Here is a 19945-nt window from a genome sequence, read left to right as displayed (position 1 = left end):
TTTTGGACATTTTTTTCGAATTTTGAGCTCTAGTTTCAGATTTTTGAACATAGCGCCTTTCGATACCTAGCGCAAAAGAAGCGCCTGTTTCTCCTCTACAAGACCTATATAGTCATTCCCCGTGACACCCCTCATTATTTTTCTCTTAGAAGCCCTGGAATAGGCCGACCCCCCTAATTTTTTGACATTTTTTTCAAATTTTGATCTCTAGTTTCAGATTTTTGAACATAGCGCCCTTTGATACCTAGCGCAAAAGGAGCGCCTGTTTCTCCTCTACAAGACCTATATAGTCATTCCCCGTGACACCCCTCATTATTTTTCTCTAGAAGCCCTGGAATAGGCCGACCCTCCTAATTTTTTGACATTTTTTTCGAATTTTGATCTCTAGTTTCAGATTTTTGAACATAGCGCCCTTTGATACCTAGCGCAAAAGGAGCGCCTGTTTCTCCTCTACAAGACCTATATAGTCATTCCCCGTGACACCCCTCATTCTTTTACTCTAGAACTCCTGGAATAGGCCGACCCTACCCCCATTTGTGGACATTGTTTTCGAATTTTGAGCTCTAGTTTCAGATTTTTGAACATAGCGCCCTTCGGTACCTAGTGCAATAGAAGCGCCTGTTTCTCCTCTACAAGACCTATATAGTCATACCCCGTGACACCCCTCATTATTTTTCTCTAGAAGTCCTAGAATAGGCCCACCCTTCTAATTTTTTGACATTTTTTTCGAATTTTGAGCTCTAGTTTCAGATTTTTGAACATAGCGCCCTTCGAAACCTAGTGCAAAAGAAGCGCCTGTTTCTCTTCTACAAGACCTATATAGTCATACCCCGTGACACCCCTCATTATTTTTCTCTAGAAGTCCTAGAATAGGCCCACCCTCCTAATTTTTTGACATTTTTTTCGAATTTTGAGCTCTAGTTTCAGATTTTTGAACATAGCGCCCTTCGGTACCTAGTGCAATAGAAGCGCCTGTTTCTCCTCTACAAGACCTATATAGTCATACCCCGTGACACCCCTCATTATTTTTCTCTAGAACTCCTTGAATAGGCCGACCCTACCCCCGTTTTTTGGACATTTTTTTCGAATTTTGAGCTCTAGTTTCAGATTTTTGAACATAGCGCCCTTCGATACCTAGCGCAAAAGAAGCGCCTGTTTCTCCTCTACAAGACCTATATAGTCATTCCCCGTGACACCCCTCATTATTTTTCTCTAGAAGCCCTGGAATAGGCCGACCCCCCTAATTTTTTGACATTTTTTTCAAATTTTGAGCTCTAGTTTCAGATTTTTGAACATAGCGCCCTTTGATACCTAGCGCAAAAGGAGCGCATGTTTCTCCTCTACAAGACCTATATAGTCATTCCCCGTGACACCCCTCATTATTTTTCTCTAGAACTCCTGGAATAGGCCGACCCTACCCCCATTTTTTGGACATTTTTTTCGAATTTTGAGCTCTAGTTTCAGATTTTTGAACATAGCGCCCTTCGAAACCTAGTGCAAAAGAAGCGCCTGTTTCTCTTCTACAAGACCTATATAGTCATACCCCGTGACACCCCTCATTATTTTTCTCTAGAACTCCTGGAATAGGCCGACCCTACCCCCATTTTTTGGACATTTTTTTCGAATTTTGAGCTCTAGTTTCAGATTTTTGAACATAGCGCCCTTCGGTACCTAGTGCAATAGAAGCGCCTGTTTCTCCTCTACAAGACCTATATAGTCATACCCCGTGACACCCCTCATTATTTTTCTCTAGAAGTCCTAGAATAGGCCCACCCTCCTAATTTTTTGACATTTTTTTCGAATTTTGAGCTCTAGTTTCAGATTTTTGAACATAGCGCCCTTCGATACCTAGCGCAAAAGAAGCGCCTGTTTCTCCTCTACAAGACCTATATAGTCATTCCCCGTGACACCCCTCATTATTTTTCTCTAGAAGCCCTGGAATAGGCCGACCCCCCTAATTTTTTGACATTTTTTTCAAATTTTGAGCTCTAGTTTCAGATTTTTGAACATAGCGCCCTTTGATACCTAGCGCAAAAGGAGCGCATGTTTCTCCTCTACAAGACCTATATAGTCATTCCCCGTGACACCCCTCATTATTTTTCTCTAGAACTCCTGGAATAGGCCGACCCTACCCCCATTTTTTGGACATTTTTTTCGAATTTTGAGCTCTAGTTTCAGATTTTTGAACATAGCGCCCTTCGAAACCTAGTGCAAAAGAAGCGCCTGTTTCTCTTCTACAAGACCTATATAGTCATACCCCGTGACACCCCTCATTATTTTTCTCTAGAACTCCTGGAATAGGCCGACCCTACCCCCATTTTTTGGACATTTTTTTCGAATTTTGAGCTCTAGTTTCAGATTTTTGAACATAGCGCCCTTCGGTACCTAGTGCAATAGAAGCGCCTGTTTCTCCTCTACAAGACCTATATAGTCATACCCCGTGACACCCCTCATTATTTTTCTCTAGAAGTCCTAGAATAGGCCCACCCTCCTAATTTTTTGACATTTTTTTCGAATTTTGAGCTCTAGTTTCAGATTTTTGAACATAGCGCCCTTCGATACCTAGCGCAAAAGAAGCGCCTGTTTCTCCTCTACAAGACCTATATAGTCATTCCCCGTGACACCCCTCATTATTTTTCTCTAGAAGCCCTGGAATAGGCCGACCCCCCTAATTTTTTGACATTTTTTTCAAATTTTGAGCTCTAGTTTCAGATTTTTGAACATAGCGCCCTTTGATACCTAGCGCAAAAGGAGCGCATGTTTCTCCTCTACAAGACCTATATAGTCATTCCCCGTGACACCCCTCATTATTTTTCTCTAGAACTCCTGGAATAGGCCGACCCTACCCCCATTTTTTGGACATTTTTTTCGAATTTTGAGCTCTAGTTTCAGATTTTTGAACATAGCGCCCTTCGAAACCTAGTGCAAAAGAAGCGCCTGTTTCTCTTCTACAAGACCTATATAGTCATACCCCGTGACACCCCTCATTATTTTTCTCTAGAACTCCTGGAATAGGCCGACCCTACCCCCATTTTTTGGACATTTTTTTCGAATTTTGAGCTCTAGTTTCAGATTTTTGAACATAGCGCCCTTCGGTACCTAGTGCAATAGAAGCGCCTGTTTCTCCTCTACAAGACCTATATAGTCATACCCCGTGACACCCCTCATTATTTTTCTCTAGAAGTCCTAGAATAGGCCCACCCTCCTAATTTTTTGACATTTTTTTCGAATTTTGAGCTCTAGTTTCAGATTTTTGAACATAGCGCCCTTCGATACCTAGCGCAAAAGAAGCGCCTGTTTCTCCTCTACAAGACCTATATAGTCATTCCCCGTGACACCCCTCATTATTTTTCTCTAGAAGCCCTGGAATAGGCCGACCCCCCTAATTTTTTGACATTTTTTTCAAATTTTGAGCTCTAGTTTCAGATTTTTGAACATAGCGCCCTTTGATACCTAGCGCAAAAGGAGCGCATGTTTCTCCTCTACAAGACCTATATAGTCATTCCCCGTGACACCCCTCATTATTTTTCTCTAGAACTCCTGGAATAGGCCGACCCTACCCCCATTTTTTGGACATTTTTTTCGAATTTTGAGCTCTAGTTTCAGATTTTTGAACATAGCGCCCTTCGAAACCTAGTGCAAAAGAAGCGCCTGTTTCTCTTCTACAAGACCTATATAGTCATACCCCGTGACACCCCTCATTATTTTTCTCTAGAACTCCTGGAATAGGCCGACCCTACCCCCATTTTTTGGACATTTTTTTCGAATTTTGAGCTCTAGTTTCAGATTTTTGAACATAGCGCCCTTCGGTACCTAGTGCAATAGAAGCGCCTGTTTCTCCTCTACAAGACCTATATAGTCATACCCCGTGACACCCCTCATTATTTTTCTCTAGAAGTCCTAGAATAGGCCCACCCTCCTAATTTTTTGACATTTTTTTCGAATTTTGAGCTCTAGTTTCAGATTTTTGAACATAGCGCCCTTCGATACCTAGCGCAAAAGAAGCGCCTGTTTCTCCTCTACAAGACCTATATAGTCATTCCCCGTGACACCCCTCATTATTTTTCTCTAGAAGCCCTGGAATAGGCCGACCCCCCTAATTTTTTGACATTTTTTTCAAATTTTGAGCTCTAGTTTCAGATTTTTGAACATAGCGCCCTTTGATACCTAGCGCAAAAGGAGCGCATGTTTCTCCTCTACAAGACCTATATAGTCATTCCCCGTGACACCCCTCATTATTTTTCTCTAGAACTCCTGGAATAGGCCGACCCTACCCCCATTTTTTGGACATTTTTTTCGAATTTTGAGCTCTAGTTTCAGATTTTTGAACATAGCGCCCTTCGAAACCTAGTGCAAAAGAAGCGCCTGTTTCTCTTCTACAAGACCTATATAGTCATACCCCGTGACACCCCTCATTATTTTTCTCTAGAACTCCTGGAATAGGCCGACCCTACCCCCATTTTTTGGACATTTTTTTCGAATTTTGAGCTCTAGTTTCAGATTTTTGAACATAGCGCCCTTCGGTACCTAGTGCAATAGAAGCGCCTGTTTCTCCTCTACAAGACCTATATAGTCATACCCCGTGACACCCCTCATTATTTTTCTCTAGAAGTCCTAGAATAGGCCCACCCTCCTAATTTTTTGACATTTTTTTCGAATTTTGAGCTCTAGTTTCAGATTTTTGAACATAGCGCCCTTCGATACCTAGCGCAAAAGAAGCGCCTGTTTCTCCTCTACAAGACCTATATAGTCATTCCCCGTGACACCCCTCATTATTTTTCTCTAGAAGCCCTGGAATAGGCCGACCCCCCTAATTTTTTGACATTTTTTTCAAATTTTGAGCTCTAGTTTCAGATTTTTGAACATAGCGCCCTTTGATACCTAGCGCAAAAGGAGCGCATGTTTCTCCTCTACAAGACCTATATAGTCATTCCCCGTGACACCCCTCATTATTTTTCTCTAGAACTCCTGGAATAGGCCGACCCTACCCCCATTTTTTGGACATTTTTTTCGAATTTTGAGCTCTAGTTTCAGATTTTTGAACATAGCGCCCTTCGAAACCTAGTGCAAAAGAAGCGCCTGTTTCTCTTCTACAAGACCTATATAGTCATACCCCGTGACACCCCTCATTATTTTTCTCTAGAACTCCTGGAATAGGCCGACCCTACCCCCATTTTTTGGACATTTTTTTCGAATTTTGAGCTCTAGTTTCAGATTTTTGAACATAGCGCCCTTCGGTACCTAGTGCAATAGAAGCGCCTGTTTCTCCTCTACAAGACCTATATAGTCATACCCCGTGACACCCCTCATTATTTTTCTCTAGAAGTCCTAGAATAGGCCCACCCTCCTAATTTTTTGACATTTTTTTCGAATTTTGAGCTCTAGTTTCAGATTTTTGAACATAGCGCCCTTCGATACCTAGCGCAAAAGAAGCGCCTGTTTCTCCTCTACAAGACCTATATAGTCATTCCCCGTGACACCCCTCATTATTTTTCTCTAGAAGCCCTGGAATAGGCCGACCCCCCTAATTTTTTGACATTTTTTTCAAATTTTGAGCTCTAGTTTCAGATTTTTGAACATAGCGCCCTTTGATACCTAGCGCAAAAGGAGCGCATGTTTCTCCTCTACAAGACCTATATAGTCATTCCCCGTGACACCCCTCATTATTTTTCTCTAGAACTCCTGGAATAGGCCGACCCTACCCCCATTTTTTGGACATTTTTTTCGAATTTTGAGCTCTAGTTTCAGATTTTTGAACATAGCGCCCTTCGAAACCTAGTGCAAAAGAAGCGCCTGTTTCTCTTCTACAAGACCTATATAGTCATACCCCGTGACACCCCTCATTATTTTTCTCTAGAACTCCTGGAATAGGCCGACCCTACCCCCATTTTTTGGACATTTTTTTCGAATTTTGAGCTCTAGTTTCAGATTTTTGAACATAGCGCCCTTCGGTACCTAGTGCAATAGAAGCGCCTGTTTCTCCTCTACAAGACCTATATAGTCATACCCCGTGACACCCCTCATTATTTTTCTCTAGAAGTCCTAGAATAGGCCCACCCTCCTAATTTTTTGACATTTTTTTCGAATTTTGAGCTCTAGTTTCAGATTTTTGAACATAGCGCCCTTCGATACCTAGCGCAAAAGAAGCGCCTGTTTCTCCTCTACAAGACCTATATAGTCATTCCCCGTGACACCCCTCATTATTTTTCTCTAGAAGCCCTGGAATAGGCCGACCCCCCTAATTTTTTGACATTTTTTTCAAATTTTGAGCTCTAGTTTCAGATTTTTGAACATAGCGCCCTTTGATACCTAGCGCAAAAGGAGCGCATGTTTCTCCTCTACAAGACATATATAGTCATTCCCCGTGACACCCCTCATTATTTTTCTCTAGAACTCCTGGAATAGGCCGACCCTACCCCCATTTTTTGGACATTTTTTTCGAATTTTGAGCTCTAGTTTCAGATTTTTGAACATAGCGCCCTTCGAAACCTAGTGCAAAAGAAGCGCCTGTTTCTCTTCTACAAGACCTATATAGTCATACCCCGTGACACCCCTCATTATTTTTCTCTAGAACTCCTGGAATAGGCCGACCCTACCCCCATTTTTTGGACATTTTTTTCGAATTTTGAGCTCTAGTTTCAGATTTTTGAACATAGCGCCCTTCGGTACCTAGTGCAATAGAAGCGCCTGTTTCTCCTCTACAAGACCTATATAGTCATACCCCGTGACACCCCTCATTATTTTTCTCTAGAAGTCCTAGAATAGGCCCACCCTCCTAATTTTTTGACATTTTTTTCGAATTTTGAGCTCTAGTTTCAGATTTTTGAACATAGCGCCCTTCGATACCTAGCGCAAAAGAAGCGCCTGTTTCTCCTCTACAAGACCTATATAGTCATTCCCCGTGACACCCCTCATTATTTTTCTCTAGAAGCCCTGGAATAGGCCGACCCCCCTAATTTTTTGACATTTTTTTCAAATTTTGAGCTCTAGTTTCAGATTTTTGAACATAGCGCCCTTTGATACCTAGCGCAAAAGGAGCGCATGTTTCTCCTCTACAAGACCTATATAGTCATTCCCCGTGACACCCCTCATTATTTTTCTCTAGAACTCCTGGAATAGGCCGACCCTACCCCCATTTTTTGGACATTTTTTTCGAATTTTGAGCTCTAGTTTCAGATTTTTGAACATAGCGCCCTTCGAAACCTAGTGCAAAAGAAGCGCCTGTTTCTCTTCTACAAGACCTATATAGTCATACCCCGTGACACCCCTCATTATTTTTCTCTAGAACTCCTGGAATAGGCCGACCCTACCCCCATTTTTTGGACATTTTTTTCGAATTTTGAGCTCTAGTTTCAGATTTTTGAACATAGCGCCCTTCGGTACCTAGTGCAATAGAAGCGCCTGTTTCTCCTCTACAAGACCTATATAGTCATACCCCGTGACACCCCTCATTATTTTTCTCTAGAAGTCCTAGAATAGGCCCACCCTCCTAATTTTTTGACATTTTTTTCGAATTTTGAGCTCTAGTTTCAGATTTTTGAACATAGCGCCCTTCGATACCTAGCGCAAAAGAAGCGCCTGTTTCTCCTCTACAAGACCTATATAGTCATTCCCCGTGACACCCCTCATTATTTTTCTCTAGAAGCCCTGGAATAGGCCGACCCCCCTAATTTTTTGACATTTTTTTCAAATTTTGAGCTCTAGATTACACAATGACATAAAAGGTGCTATATTTTACAGAGTAGGACTACTTTTACATACGTTCTAAATTGAAGAGGGTGCATAGGTGGCCCTACACCTACAAATAATCCGTTGATAGATGCATAGTTATTGTTGTACTGAATATTAGCCTAAAAAGTTATGCGACTTGTTAAATCAATAGATTGGATAAAAAACATTTCAAAATTGAGTTAAAATTGCTATATTTTAACTGATTTTCTGCCTTTTTGAATATTTTTTTATTTAACGGCCGTTGTTGTCTTATTCTGTTTTTTGGTTTCTCGATATATCGCCTTATTGTTCGCTGGCTTATTGTTCGCTAGCTATTGTTCGCTAGCTTCTGCCTGGTGTTGTTTTGTTCGATTAAGATTAAATACGAATACGTATACGTATGACATACGTTTAAAAATGCATTCTCCCTTTTATTGCGACTTGCCGTATTTCACAAGCCGCTTTTTTTATTTTCACACCAGTTTTGTCATGCAGAAATCGTTTCATGCTGTTGGGTAATTAAAGCAAAGCAAGATCTCGTGTTTCGTGTGCTTTTTGTATATACATTTGCAAAATTTGTGTAGCTTGTTTTAAAATTAAAACACCGTGTCTGAGTAAGACATAGGATTTATAGGCTTTGGAAACTCGGAAACATTTGAGTATCGCTTCTCGGCCTTTTGGCTAAGATCAAAGTGTAGTATCTGTTCTTATCAGCTTAATATCTGATACGTACCCCATGTGGGTACTTCGATATTAAACTGATTTTTGCAACTAGGTGAGATGTTAGGTGCTTGCACCGCTCTTGCCACGAGTTGGCCTGGTATTGCAGTACCTCCAGGATCGGCTCACTCCCCATTTCGGGGAGAAAATTAAAATAGAAAAATAGCTCCTTCTATAGTCTGAGAAACAGCCCCAGTAAAATATTCTCTAATACTTTTTCTATATTATTTTATGTTATGTATTGTATAGTTTTACTCATTGTTGTAAATTAATTCTACTTCTCGCGCATGTAAAATAAATCGCATATTATTTTATTTGTTTATGTCTGTTCTCTGAAAAGTATTTTTTTCTTTTCTAATAATGTGATGGGTTTTTTTTTTTCTCTTTCTCTCTCTCGCTTGTATTCATAACAGCATATGTCAGTGTAATAATGTATTCTCGTTCCTTTAAAACAAACTCTATATAAATTTTTAGCGTTACGGAAAAACGCGGGGAAAAGAATTACGTCCCCTTCTACTGTTTCAATCATCGTTAATAGCGACGTCGCCTCAGAACGAGGGCAAACGATGGAAACTACAGTCGGCCGGTAAGTTTTTTCCTCCTTTTAAAATTAATTTAAACATAGCTGTACCGGTTAATTCCTTTAAAAAATAGAACAGATGAACTGTTTGTGTGTTTTTTATTTAAACGACAGAGTGAAAAGTCCGTGCTGATTGTGAAAAAGCGTTGAATTTATTTTGTGATCAATGAAATTTTCAAGGCTTTGAAATCTGCGTTCGTCGGACATAGAATGAATTAAAATTGTCATGTTGTTTTGTTCGATTAAGATTAAATACGAATACGTATACGTATGACATACGTTTAAAAATGCATTCTCCCTTTTATTGCGACTTGCCGTATTTCACAAGCCGCTTTTTTTATTTTCACACCAGTTTTGTCATGCAGAAATCGTTTCATGCTGTTGGGTAATTAAAGCAAAGCAAGATCTCGTGTTTCGTGTGCTTTTTGTATATACATTTGCAAAATTTGTGTAGCTTGTTTTAAAATTAAAACACCGTGTCTGAGTAAGACATAGGATTTATAGGCTTTGGAAACTCGGAAACATTTGAGTATCGCTTCTCGGCCTTTTGGCTAAGATCAAAGTGTAGTATCTGTTCTTATCAGCTTAATATCTGATACGTACCCCATGTGGGTACTTCGATATTAAACTGATTTTTGCAACTAGGTGAGATGTTAGGTGCTTGCACCGCTCTTGCCACGAGTTGGCCTGGTATTGCAGTACCTCCAGGATCGGCTCACTCCCCATTTCGGGGAGAAAATTAAAATAGAAAAATAGCTCCTTCTATAGTCTGAGAAACAGCCCCAGTAAAATATTCTCTAATACTTTTTCTATATTATTTTATGTTATGTATTGTATAGTTTTACTCATTGTTGTAAATTAATTCTACTTCTCGCGCATGTAAAATAAATCGCATATTATTTTATTTGTTTATGTCTGTTCTCTGAAAAGTATTTTTTTCTTTTCTAATAATGTGATGGGTTTTTTTTTTTCTCTTTCTCTCTCTCGCTTGTATTCATAACAGCATATGTCAGTGTAATAATGTATTCTCGTTCCTTTAAAACAAACTCTATATAAATTTTTAGCGTTACGGAAAAACGCGGGGAAAAGAATTACGTCCCCTTCTACTGTTTCAATCATCGTTAATAGCGACGTCGCCTCAGAACGAGGGCAAACGATGGAAACTACAGTCGGCCGGTAAGTTTTTTCCTCCTTTTAAAATTAATTTAAACATAGCTGTACCGGTTAATTCCTTTAAAAAATAGAACAGATGAACTGTTTGTGTGTTTTTTATTTAAACGACAGAGTGAAAAGTCCGTGCTGATTGTGAAAAAGCGTTGAATTTATTTTGTGATCAATGAAATTTTCAAGGCTTTGAAATCTGCGTTCGTCGGACATAGAATGAATTAAAATTGTCATGTTGTTTTGTTCGATTAAGATTAAATACGAATACGTATACGTATGACATACGTTTAAAAATGCATTCTCCCTTTTATTGCGACTTGCCGTATTTCACAAGCCGCTTTTTTTATTTTCACACCAGTTTTGTCATGCAGAAATCGTTTCATGCTGTTGGGTAATTAAAGCAAAGCAAGATCTCGTGTTTCGTGTGCTTTTTGTATATACATTTGCAAAATTTGTGTAGCTTGTTTTAAAATTAAAACACCGTGTCTGAGTAAGACATAGGATTTATAGGCTTTGGAAACTCGGAAACATTTGAGTATCGCTTCTCGGCCTTTTGGCTAAGATCAAAGTGTAGTATCTGTTCTTATCAGCTTAATATCTGATACGTACCCCATGTGGGTACTTCGATATTAAACTGATTTTTGCAACTAGGTGAGATGTTAGGTGCTTGCACCGCTCTTGCCACGAGTTGGCCTGGTATTGCAGTACCTCCAGGATCGGCTCACTCCCCATTTCGGGGAGAAAATTAAAATAGAAAAATAGCTCCTTCTATAGTCTGAGAAACAGCCCCAGTAAAATATTCTCTAATACTTTTTCTATATTATTTTATGTTATGTATTGTATAGTTTTACTCATTGTTGTAAATTAATTCTACTTCTCGCGCATGTAAAATAAATCGCATATTATTTTATTTGTTTATGTCTGTTCTCTGAAAAGTATTTTTTTCTTTTCTAATAATGTGATGGGTTTTTTTTTTTCTCTTTCTCTCTCTCGCTTGTATTCATAACAGCATATGTCAGTGTAATAATGTATTCTCGTTCCTTTAAAACAAACTCTATATAAATTTTTAGCGTTACGGAAAAACGCGGGGAAAAGAATTACGTCCCCTTCTACTGTTTCAATCATCGTTAATAGCGACGTCGCCTCAGAACGAGGGCAAACGATGGAAACTACAGTCGGCCGGTAAGTTTTTTCCTCCTTTTAAAATTAATTTAAACATAGCTGTACCGGTTAATTCCTTTAAAAAATAGAACAGATGAACTGTTTGTGTGTTTTTTATTTAAACGACAGAGTGAAAAGTCCGTGCTGATTGTGAAAAAGCGTTGAATTTATTTTGTGATCAATGAAATTTTCAAGGCTTTGAAATCTGCGTTCGTCGGACATAGAATGAATTAAAATTGTCATGTTGTTTTGTTCGATTAAGATTAAATACGAATACGTATACGTATGACATACGTTTAAAAATGCATTCTCCCTTTTATTGCGACTTGCCGTATTTCACAAGCCGCTTTTTTTATTTTCACACCAGTTTTGTCATGCAGAAATCGTTTCATGCTGTTGGGTAATTAAAGCAAAGCAAGATCTCGTGTTTCGTGTGCTTTTTGTATATACATTTGCAAAATTTGTGTAGCTTGTTTTAAAATTAAAACACCGTGTCTGAGTAAGACATAGGATTTATAGGCTTTGGAAACTCGGAAACATTTGAGTATCGCTTCTCGGCCTTTTGGCTAAGATCAAAGTGTAGTATCTGTTCTTATCAGCTTAATATCTGATACGTACCCCATGTGGGTACTTCGATATTAAACTGATTTTTGCAACTAGGTGAGATGTTAGGTGCTTGCACCGCTCTTGCCACGAGTTGGCCTGGTATTGCAGTACCTCCAGGATCGGCTCACTCCCCATTTCGGGGAGAAAATTAAAATAGAAAAATAGCTCCTTCTATAGTCTGAGAAACAGCCCCAGTAAAATATTCTCTAATACTTTTTCTATATTATTTTATGTTATGTATTGTATAGTTTTACTCATTGTTGTAAATTAATTCTACTTCTCGCGCATGTAAAATAAATCGCATATTATTTTATTTGTTTATGTCTGTTCTCTGAAAAGTATTTTTTTCTTTTCTAATAATGTGATGGGTTTTTTTTTTTCTCTTTCTCTCTCTCGCTTGTATTCATAACAGCATATGTCAGTGTAATAATGTATTCTCGTTCCTTTAAAACAAACTCTATATAAATTTTTAGCGTTACGGAAAAACGCGGGGAAAAGAATTACGTCCCCTTCTACTGTTTCAATCATCGTTAATAGCGACGTCGCCTCAGAACGAGGGCAAACGATGGAAACTACAGTCGGCCGGTAAGTTTTTTCCTCCTTTTAAAATTAATTTAAACATAGCTGTACCGGTTAATTCCTTTAAAAAATAGAACAGATGAACTGTTTGTGTGTTTTTTATTTAAACGACAGAGTGAAAAGTCCGTGCTGATTGTGAAAAAGCGTTGAATTTATTTTGTGATCAATGAAATTTTCAAGGCTTTGAAATCTGCGTTCGTCGGACATAGAATGAATTAAAATTGTCATGTTGTTTTGTTCGATTAAGATTAAATACGAATACGTATACGTATGACATACGTTTAAAAATGCATTCTCCCTTTTATTGCGACTTGCCGTATTTCACAAGCCGCTTTTTTTATTTTCACACCAGTTTTGTCATGCAGAAATCGTTTCATGCTGTTGGGTAATTAAAGCAAAGCAAGATCTCGTGTTTCGTGTGCTTTTTGTATATACATTTGCAAAATTTGTGTAGCTTGTTTTAAAATTAAAACACCGTGTCTGAGTAAGACATAGGATTTATAGGCTTTGGAAACTCGGAAACATTTGAGTATCGCTTCTCGGCCTTTTGGCTAAGATCAAAGTGTAGTATCTGTTCTTATCAGCTTAATATCTGATACGTACCCCATGTGGGTACTTCGATATTAAACTGATTTTTGCAACTAGGTGAGATGTTAGGTGCTTGCACCGCTCTTGCCACGAGTTGGCCTGGTATTGCAGTACCTCCAGGATCGGCTCACTCCCCATTTCGGGGAGAAAATTAAAATAGAAAAATAGCTCCTTCTATAGTCTGAGAAACAGCCCCAGTAAAATATTCTCTAATACTTTTTCTATATTATTTTATGTTATGTATTGTATAGTTTTACTCATTGTTGTAAATTAATTCTACTTCTCGCGCATGTAAAATAAATCGCATATTATTTTATTTGTTTATGTCTGTTCTCTGAAAAGTATTTTTTTTCTTTTCTAATAATGTGATGGGTTTTTTTTTTTCTCTTTCTCTCTCTCGCTTGTATTCATAACAGCATATGTCAGTGTAATAATGTATTCTCGTTCCTTTAAAACAAACTCTATATAAATTTTTAGCGTTACGGAAAAACGCGGGGAAAAGAATTACGTCCCCTTCTACTGTTTCAATCATCGTTAATAGCGACGTCGCCTCAGAACGAGGGCAAACGATGGAAACTACAGTCGGCCGGTAAGTTTTTTCCTCCTTTTAAAATTAATTTAAACATAGCTGTACCGGTTAATTCCTTTAAAAAATAGAACAGATGAACTGTTTGTGTGTTTTTTATTTAAACGACAGAGTGAAAAGTCCGTGCTGATTGTGAAAAAGCGTTGAATTTATTTTGTGATCAATGAAATTTTCAAGGCTTTGAAATCTGCGTTCGTCGGACATAGAATGAATTAAAATTGTCATGTTGTTTTGTTCGATTAAGATTAAATACGAATACGTATACGTATGACATACGTTTAAAAATGCATTCTCCCTTTTATTGCGACTTGCCGTATTTCACAAGCCGCTTTTTTTATTTTCACACCAGTTTTGTCATGCAGAAATCGTTTCATGCTGTTGGGTAATTAAAGCAAAGCAAGATCTCGTGTTTCGTGTGCTTTTTGTATATACATTTGCAAAATTTGTGTAGCTTGTTTTAAAATTAAAACACCGTGTCTGAGTAAGACATAGGATTTATAGGCTTTGGAAACTCGGAAACATTTGAGTATCGCTTCTCGGCCTTTTGGCTAAGATCAAAGTGTAGTATCTGTTCTTATCAGCTTAATATCTGATACGTACCCCATGTGGGTACTTCGATATTAAACTGATTTTTGCAACTAGGTGAGATGTTAGGTGCTTGCACCGCTCTTGCCACGAGTTGGCCTGGTATTGCAGTACCTCCAGGATCGGCTCACTCCCCATTTCGGGGAGAAAATTAAAATAGAAAAATAGCTCCTTCTATAGTCTGAGAAACAGCCCCAGTAAAATATTCTCTAATACTTTTTCTATATTATTTTATGTTATGTATTGTATAGTTTTACTCATTGTTGTAAATTAATTCTACTTCTCGCGCATGTAAAATAAATCGCATATTATTTTATTTGTTTATGTCTGTTCTCTGAAAAGTATTTTTTTCTTTTCTAATAATGTGATGGGTTTTTTTTTTTCTCTTTCTCTCTCTCGCTTGTATTCATAACAGCATATGTCAGTGTAATAATGTATTCTCGTTCCTTTAAAACAAACTCTATATAAATTTTTAGCGTTACGGAAAAACGCGGGGAAAAGAATTACGTCCCCTTCTACTGTTTCAATCATCGTTAATAGCGACGTCGCCTCAGAACGAGGGCAAACGATGGAAACTACAGTCGGCCGGTAAGTTTTTTCCTCCTTTTAAAATTAATTTAAACATAGCTGTACCGGTTAATTCCTTTAAAAAATAGAACAGATGAACTGTTTGTGTGTTTTTTATTTAAACGACAGAGTGAAAAGTCCGTGCTGATTGTGAAAAAGCGTTGAATTTATTTTGTGATCAATGAAATTTTCAAGGCTTTGAAATCTGCGTTCGTCGGACATAGAATGAATTAAAATTGTCATGTTGTTTTGTTCGATTAAGATTAAATACGAATACGTATACGTATGACATACGTTTAAAAATGCATTCTCCCTTTTATTGCGACTTGCCGTATTTCACAAGCCGCTTTTTTTATTTTCACACCAGTTTTGTCATGCAGAAATCGTTTCATGCTGTTGGGTAATTAAAGCAAAGCAAGATCTCGTGTTTCGTGTGCTTTTTGTATATACATTTGCAAAATTTGTGTAGCTTGTTTTAAAATTAAAACACCGTGTCTGAGTAAGACATAGGATTTATAGGCTTTGGAAACTCGGAAACATTTGAGTATCGCTTCTCGGCCTTTTGGCTAAGATCAAAGTGTAGTATCTGTTCTTATCAGCTTAATATCTGATACGTACCCCATGTGGGTACTTCGATATTAAACTGATTTTTGCAACTAGGTGAGATGTTAGGTGCTTGCACCGCTCTTGCCACGAGTTGGCCTGGTATTGCAGTACCTCCAGGATCGGCTCACTCCCCATTTCGGGGAGAAAATTAAAATAGAAAAATAGCTCCTTCTATAGTCTGAGAAACAGCCCCAGTAAAATATTCTCTAATACTTTTTCTATATTATTTTATGTTATGTATTGTATAGTTTTACTCATTGTTGTAAATTAATTCTACTTCTCGCGCATGTAAAATAAATCGCATATTATTTTATTTGTTTATGTCTGTTCTCTGAAAAGTATTTTTTTCTTTTCTAATAATGTGATGGGTTTTTTTTTTTTCTCTTTCTCTCTCTCGCTTGTATTCATAACAGCATATGTCAGTGTAATAATGTATTCTCGTTCCTTTAAAACAAACTCTATATAAATTTTTAGCGTTACGGAAAAACGCGGGGAAAAGAATTACGTCCCCTTCTACTGTTTCAATCATCGTTAATAGCGACGTCGCCTCAGAACGAGGGCAAACGATGGAAACTACAGTCGGCCGGTAAGTTTTTTCCTCCTTTTAAAATTAATTTAAACATAGCTGTACCGGTTAATTCCTTTAAAAAATAGAACAGATGAACTGTTTGTGTGTTTTTTATTTAAACGACAGAGTGAAAAGTCCGTGCTGATTGTGAAAAAGCGTTGAATTTATTTTGTGATCAATGAAATTTTCAAGGCTTTGAAATCTGCGTTCGTCGGACATAGAATGAATTAAAATTGTCATGTTGTTTTGTTCGATTAAGATTAAATACGAATACGTATACGTATGACATACGTTTAAAAATGCATTCTCCCTTTTATTGCGACTTGCCGTATTTCACAAGCCGCTTTTTTTATTTTCACACCAGTTTTGTCATGCAGAAATCGTTTCATGCTGTTGGGTAATTAAAGCAAAGCAAGATCTCGTGTTTCGTGTGCTTTTTGTATATACATTTGCAAAATTTGTGTAGCTTGTTTTAAAATTAAAACACCGTGTCTGAGTAAGACATAGGATTTATAGGCTTTGGAAACTCGGAAACATTTGAGTATCGCTTCTCGGCCTTTTGGCTAAGATCAAAGTGTAGTATCTGTTCTTATCAGCTTAATATCTGATACGTACCCCATGTGGGTACTTCGATATTAAACTGATTTTTGCAACTAGGTGAGATGTTAGGTGCTTGCACCGCTCTTGCCACGAGTTGGCCTGGTATTGCAGTACCTCCAGGATCGGCTCACTCCCCATTTCGGGGAGAAAATTAAAATAGAAAAATAGCTCCTTCTATAGTCTGAGAAACAGCCCCAGTAAAATATTCTCTAATACTTTTTCTATATTATTTTATGTTATGTATTGTATAGTTTTACTCATTGTTGTAAATTAATTCTACTTCTCGCGCATGTAAAATAAATCGCATATTATTTTATTTGTTTATGTCTGTTCTCTGAAAAGTATTTTTTTCTTTTCTAATAATGTGATGGGTTTTTTTTTTTCTCTTTCTCTCTCTCGCTTGTATTCATAACAGCATATGTCAGTGTAATAATGTATTCTCGTTCCTTTAAAACAAACTCTATATAAATTTTTAGCGTTACGGAAAAACGCGGGGAAAAGAATTACGTCCCCTTCTACTGTTTCAATCATCGTTAATAGCGACGTCGCCTCAGAACGAGGGCAAACGATGGAAACTACAGTCGGCCGGTAAGTTTTTTCCTCCTTTTAAAATTAATTTAAACATAGCTGTACCGGTTAATTCCTTTAAAAAATAGAACAGATGAACTGTTTGTGTGTTTTTTATTTAAACGACAGAGTGAAAAGTCCGTGCTGATTGTGAAAAAGCGTTGAATTTATTTTGTGATCAATGAAATTTTCAAGGCTTTGAAATCTGCGTTCGTCGGACATAGAATGAATTAAAATTGTCATGTTGTTTTGTTCGATTAAGATTAAATACGAATACGTATACGTATGACATACGTTTAAAAATGCATTCTCCCTTTTATTGCGACTTGCCGTATTTCACAAGCCGCTTTTTTTATTTTCACACCAGTTTTGTCATGCAGAAATCGTTTCATGCTGTTGGGTAATTAAAGCAAAGCAAGATCTCGTGTTTCGTGTGCTTTTTGTATATACATTTGCAAAATTTGTGTAGCTTGTTTTAAAATTAAAACACCGTGTCTGAGTAAGACATAGGATTTATAGGCTTTGGAAACTCGGAAACATTTGAGTATCGCTTCTCGGCCTTTTGGCTAAGATCAAAGTGTAGTATCTGTTCTTATCAGCTTAATATCTGATACGTACCCCATGTGGGTACTTCGATATTAAACTGATTTTTGCAACTAGGTGAGATGTTAGGTGCTTGCACCGCTCTTGCCACGAGTTGGCCTGGTATTGCAGTACCTCCAGGATCGGCTCACTCCCCATTTCGGGGAGAAAATTAAAATAGAAAAATAGCTCCTTCTATAGTCTGAGAAACAGCCCCAGTAAAATATTCTCTAATACTTTTTCTATATTATTTTATGTTATGTATTGTATAGTTTTACTCATTGTTGTAAATTAATTCTACTTCTCGCGCATGTAAAATAAATCGCATATTATTTTATTTGTTTATGTCTGTTCTCTGAAAAGTATTTTTTTCTTTTCTAATAATGTGATGGGTTTTTTTTTTTCTCTTTCTCTCTCTCGCTTGTATTCATAACAGCATATGTCAGTGTAATAATGTATTCTCGTTCCTTTAAAACAAACTCTATATAAATTTTTAGCGTTACGGAAAAACGCGGGGAAAAGAATTACGTCCCCTTCTACTGTTTCAATCATCGTTAATAGCGACGTCGCCTCAGAACGAGGGCAAACGATGGAAACTACAGTCGGCCGGTAAGTTTTTTCCTCCTTTTAAAATTAATTTAAACATAGCTGTACCGGTTAATTCCTTTAAAAAATAGAACAGATGAACTGTTTGTGTGTTTTTTATTTAAACGACAGAGTGAAAAGTCCGTGCTGATTGTGAAAAAGCGTTGAATTTATTTTGTGATCAATGAAATTTTCAAGGCTTTGAAATCTGCGTTCGTCGGACATAGAATGAATTAAAATTGTCATGTTGTTTTGTTCGATTAAGATTAAATACGAATACGTATACGTATGACATACGTTTAAAAATGCATTCTCCCTTTTATTGCGACTTGCCGTATTTCACAAGCCGCTTTTTTTATTTTCACACCAGTTTTGTCATGCAGAAATCGTTTCATGCTGTTGGGTAATTAAAGCAAAGCAAGATCTCGTGTTTCGTGTGCTTTTTGTATATACATTTGCAAAATTTGTGTAGCTTGTTTTAAAATTAAAACACCGTGTCTGAGTAAGACATAGGATTTATAGGCTTTGGAAACTCGGAAACATTTGAGTATCGCTTCTCGGCCTTTTGGCTAAGATCAAAGTGTAGTATCTGTTCTTATCAGCTTAATATCTGATACGTACCCCATGTGGGTACTTCGATATTAAACTGATTTTTGCAACTAGGTGAGATGTTAGGTGCTTGCACCGCTCTTGCCACGAGTTGGCCTGGTATTGCAGTACCTCCAGGATCGGCTCACTCCCCATTTCGGGGAGAAAATTAAAATAGAAAAATAGCTCCTTCTATAGTCTGAGAAACAGCCCCAGTAAAATATTCTCTAATACTTTTTCTATATTATTTTATGTTATGTATTGTATAGTTTTACTCATTGTTGTAAATTAATTCTACTTCTCGCGCATGTAAAATAAATCGCATATTATTTTATTTGTTTATGTCTGTTCTCTGAAAAGTATTTTTTTCTTTTCTAATAATGTGATGGGTTTTTTTTTTTTCTCTTTCTCTCTCTCGCTTGTATTCATAACAGCATATGTCAGTGTAATAATGTATTCTCGTTCCTTTAAAACAAACTCTATATAAATTTTTAGCGTTACGGAAAAACGCGGGGAAAAGAATTACGTCCCCTTCTACTGTTTCAATCATCGTTAATAGCGACGTCGCCTCAGAACGAGGGCAAACGATGGAAACTACAGTCGGCCGGTAAGTTTTTTCCTCCTTTTAAAATTAATTTAAACATAGCTGTACCGGTTAATTCCTTTAAAAAATAGAACAGATGAACTGTTTGTGTGTTTTTTATTTAAACGACAGAGTGAAAAGTCCGTGCTGATTGTGAAAAAGCGTTGAATTTATTTTGTGATCAATGAAATTTTCAAGGCTTTGAAATCTGCGTTCGTCGGACATAGAATGAATTAAAATTGTCATGTTGTTTTGTTCGATTAAGATTAAATACGAATACGTATACGTATGACATACGTTTAAAAATGCATTCTCCCTTTTATTGCGACTTGCCGTATTTCACAAGCCGCTTTTTTTATTTTCACACCAGTTTTGTCATGCAGAAATCGTTTCATGCTGTTGGGTAATTAAAGCAAAGCA

At 37.5% G+C, this 19945-nt stretch overlaps 10 non-coding genes across 10 annotated transcripts; all 10 read left to right on the top strand.

The window, feature by feature from the left end:
* Nucleotides 1-8371: 8371 nt before the first annotated feature.
* Nucleotides 8372-8564, top strand: LOC134703194 (U2 spliceosomal RNA). The gene has a single exon (XR_010104812.1). It is a non-coding gene; the product is annotated as a U2 spliceosomal RNA (small nuclear RNA).
* Nucleotides 8565-9541: 977 nt separating this feature from the next.
* On the top strand, nt 9542-9734 carry LOC134703193 (U2 spliceosomal RNA). Its single transcript, XR_010104811.1, has one exon. It is a non-coding gene; the product is annotated as a U2 spliceosomal RNA (small nuclear RNA).
* A 977-nt stretch (nt 9735-10711) lies between these two features.
* Nucleotides 10712-10904, top strand: LOC134703192 (U2 spliceosomal RNA). The gene has a single exon (XR_010104810.1). It is a non-coding gene; the product is annotated as a U2 spliceosomal RNA (small nuclear RNA).
* A 977-nt stretch (nt 10905-11881) lies between these two features.
* Nucleotides 11882-12074, top strand: LOC134703191 (U2 spliceosomal RNA). Its single transcript, XR_010104809.1, has one exon. It is a non-coding gene; the product is annotated as a U2 spliceosomal RNA (small nuclear RNA).
* A 977-nt stretch (nt 12075-13051) lies between these two features.
* Nucleotides 13052-13244, top strand: LOC134703190 (U2 spliceosomal RNA). The gene has a single exon (XR_010104808.1). It is a non-coding gene; the product is annotated as a U2 spliceosomal RNA (small nuclear RNA).
* Nucleotides 13245-14222: 978 nt separating this feature from the next.
* On the top strand, nt 14223-14415 carry LOC134703204 (U2 spliceosomal RNA). Its single transcript, XR_010104820.1, has one exon. It is a non-coding gene; the product is annotated as a U2 spliceosomal RNA (small nuclear RNA).
* A 977-nt stretch (nt 14416-15392) lies between these two features.
* On the top strand, nt 15393-15585 carry LOC134703203 (U2 spliceosomal RNA). Its single transcript, XR_010104819.1, has one exon. It is a non-coding gene; the product is annotated as a U2 spliceosomal RNA (small nuclear RNA).
* Nucleotides 15586-16563: 978 nt separating this feature from the next.
* Nucleotides 16564-16756, top strand: LOC134703202 (U2 spliceosomal RNA). Its single transcript, XR_010104818.1, has one exon. It is a non-coding gene; the product is annotated as a U2 spliceosomal RNA (small nuclear RNA).
* Nucleotides 16757-17733: 977 nt separating this feature from the next.
* On the top strand, nt 17734-17926 carry LOC134703201 (U2 spliceosomal RNA). The gene has a single exon (XR_010104817.1). It is a non-coding gene; the product is annotated as a U2 spliceosomal RNA (small nuclear RNA).
* A 977-nt stretch (nt 17927-18903) lies between these two features.
* LOC134703189 (U2 spliceosomal RNA) lies at nt 18904-19096 on the top strand. The gene has a single exon (XR_010104807.1). It is a non-coding gene; the product is annotated as a U2 spliceosomal RNA (small nuclear RNA).
* The last annotated feature ends 849 nt before the right edge of the window (nt 19097-19945 follow it).

Source organism: Mytilus trossulus, unplaced genomic scaffold (genome assembly GCF_036588685.1).
Source record: "Mytilus trossulus isolate FHL-02 unplaced genomic scaffold, PNRI_Mtr1.1.1.hap1 h1tg000904l__unscaffolded, whole genome shotgun sequence".
NCBI classification, from domain to species: Eukaryota; Metazoa; Mollusca; class Bivalvia; order Mytilida; family Mytilidae; genus Mytilus; species Mytilus trossulus.
This window is presented reverse-complemented; position numbering and strand designations above follow the sequence as displayed.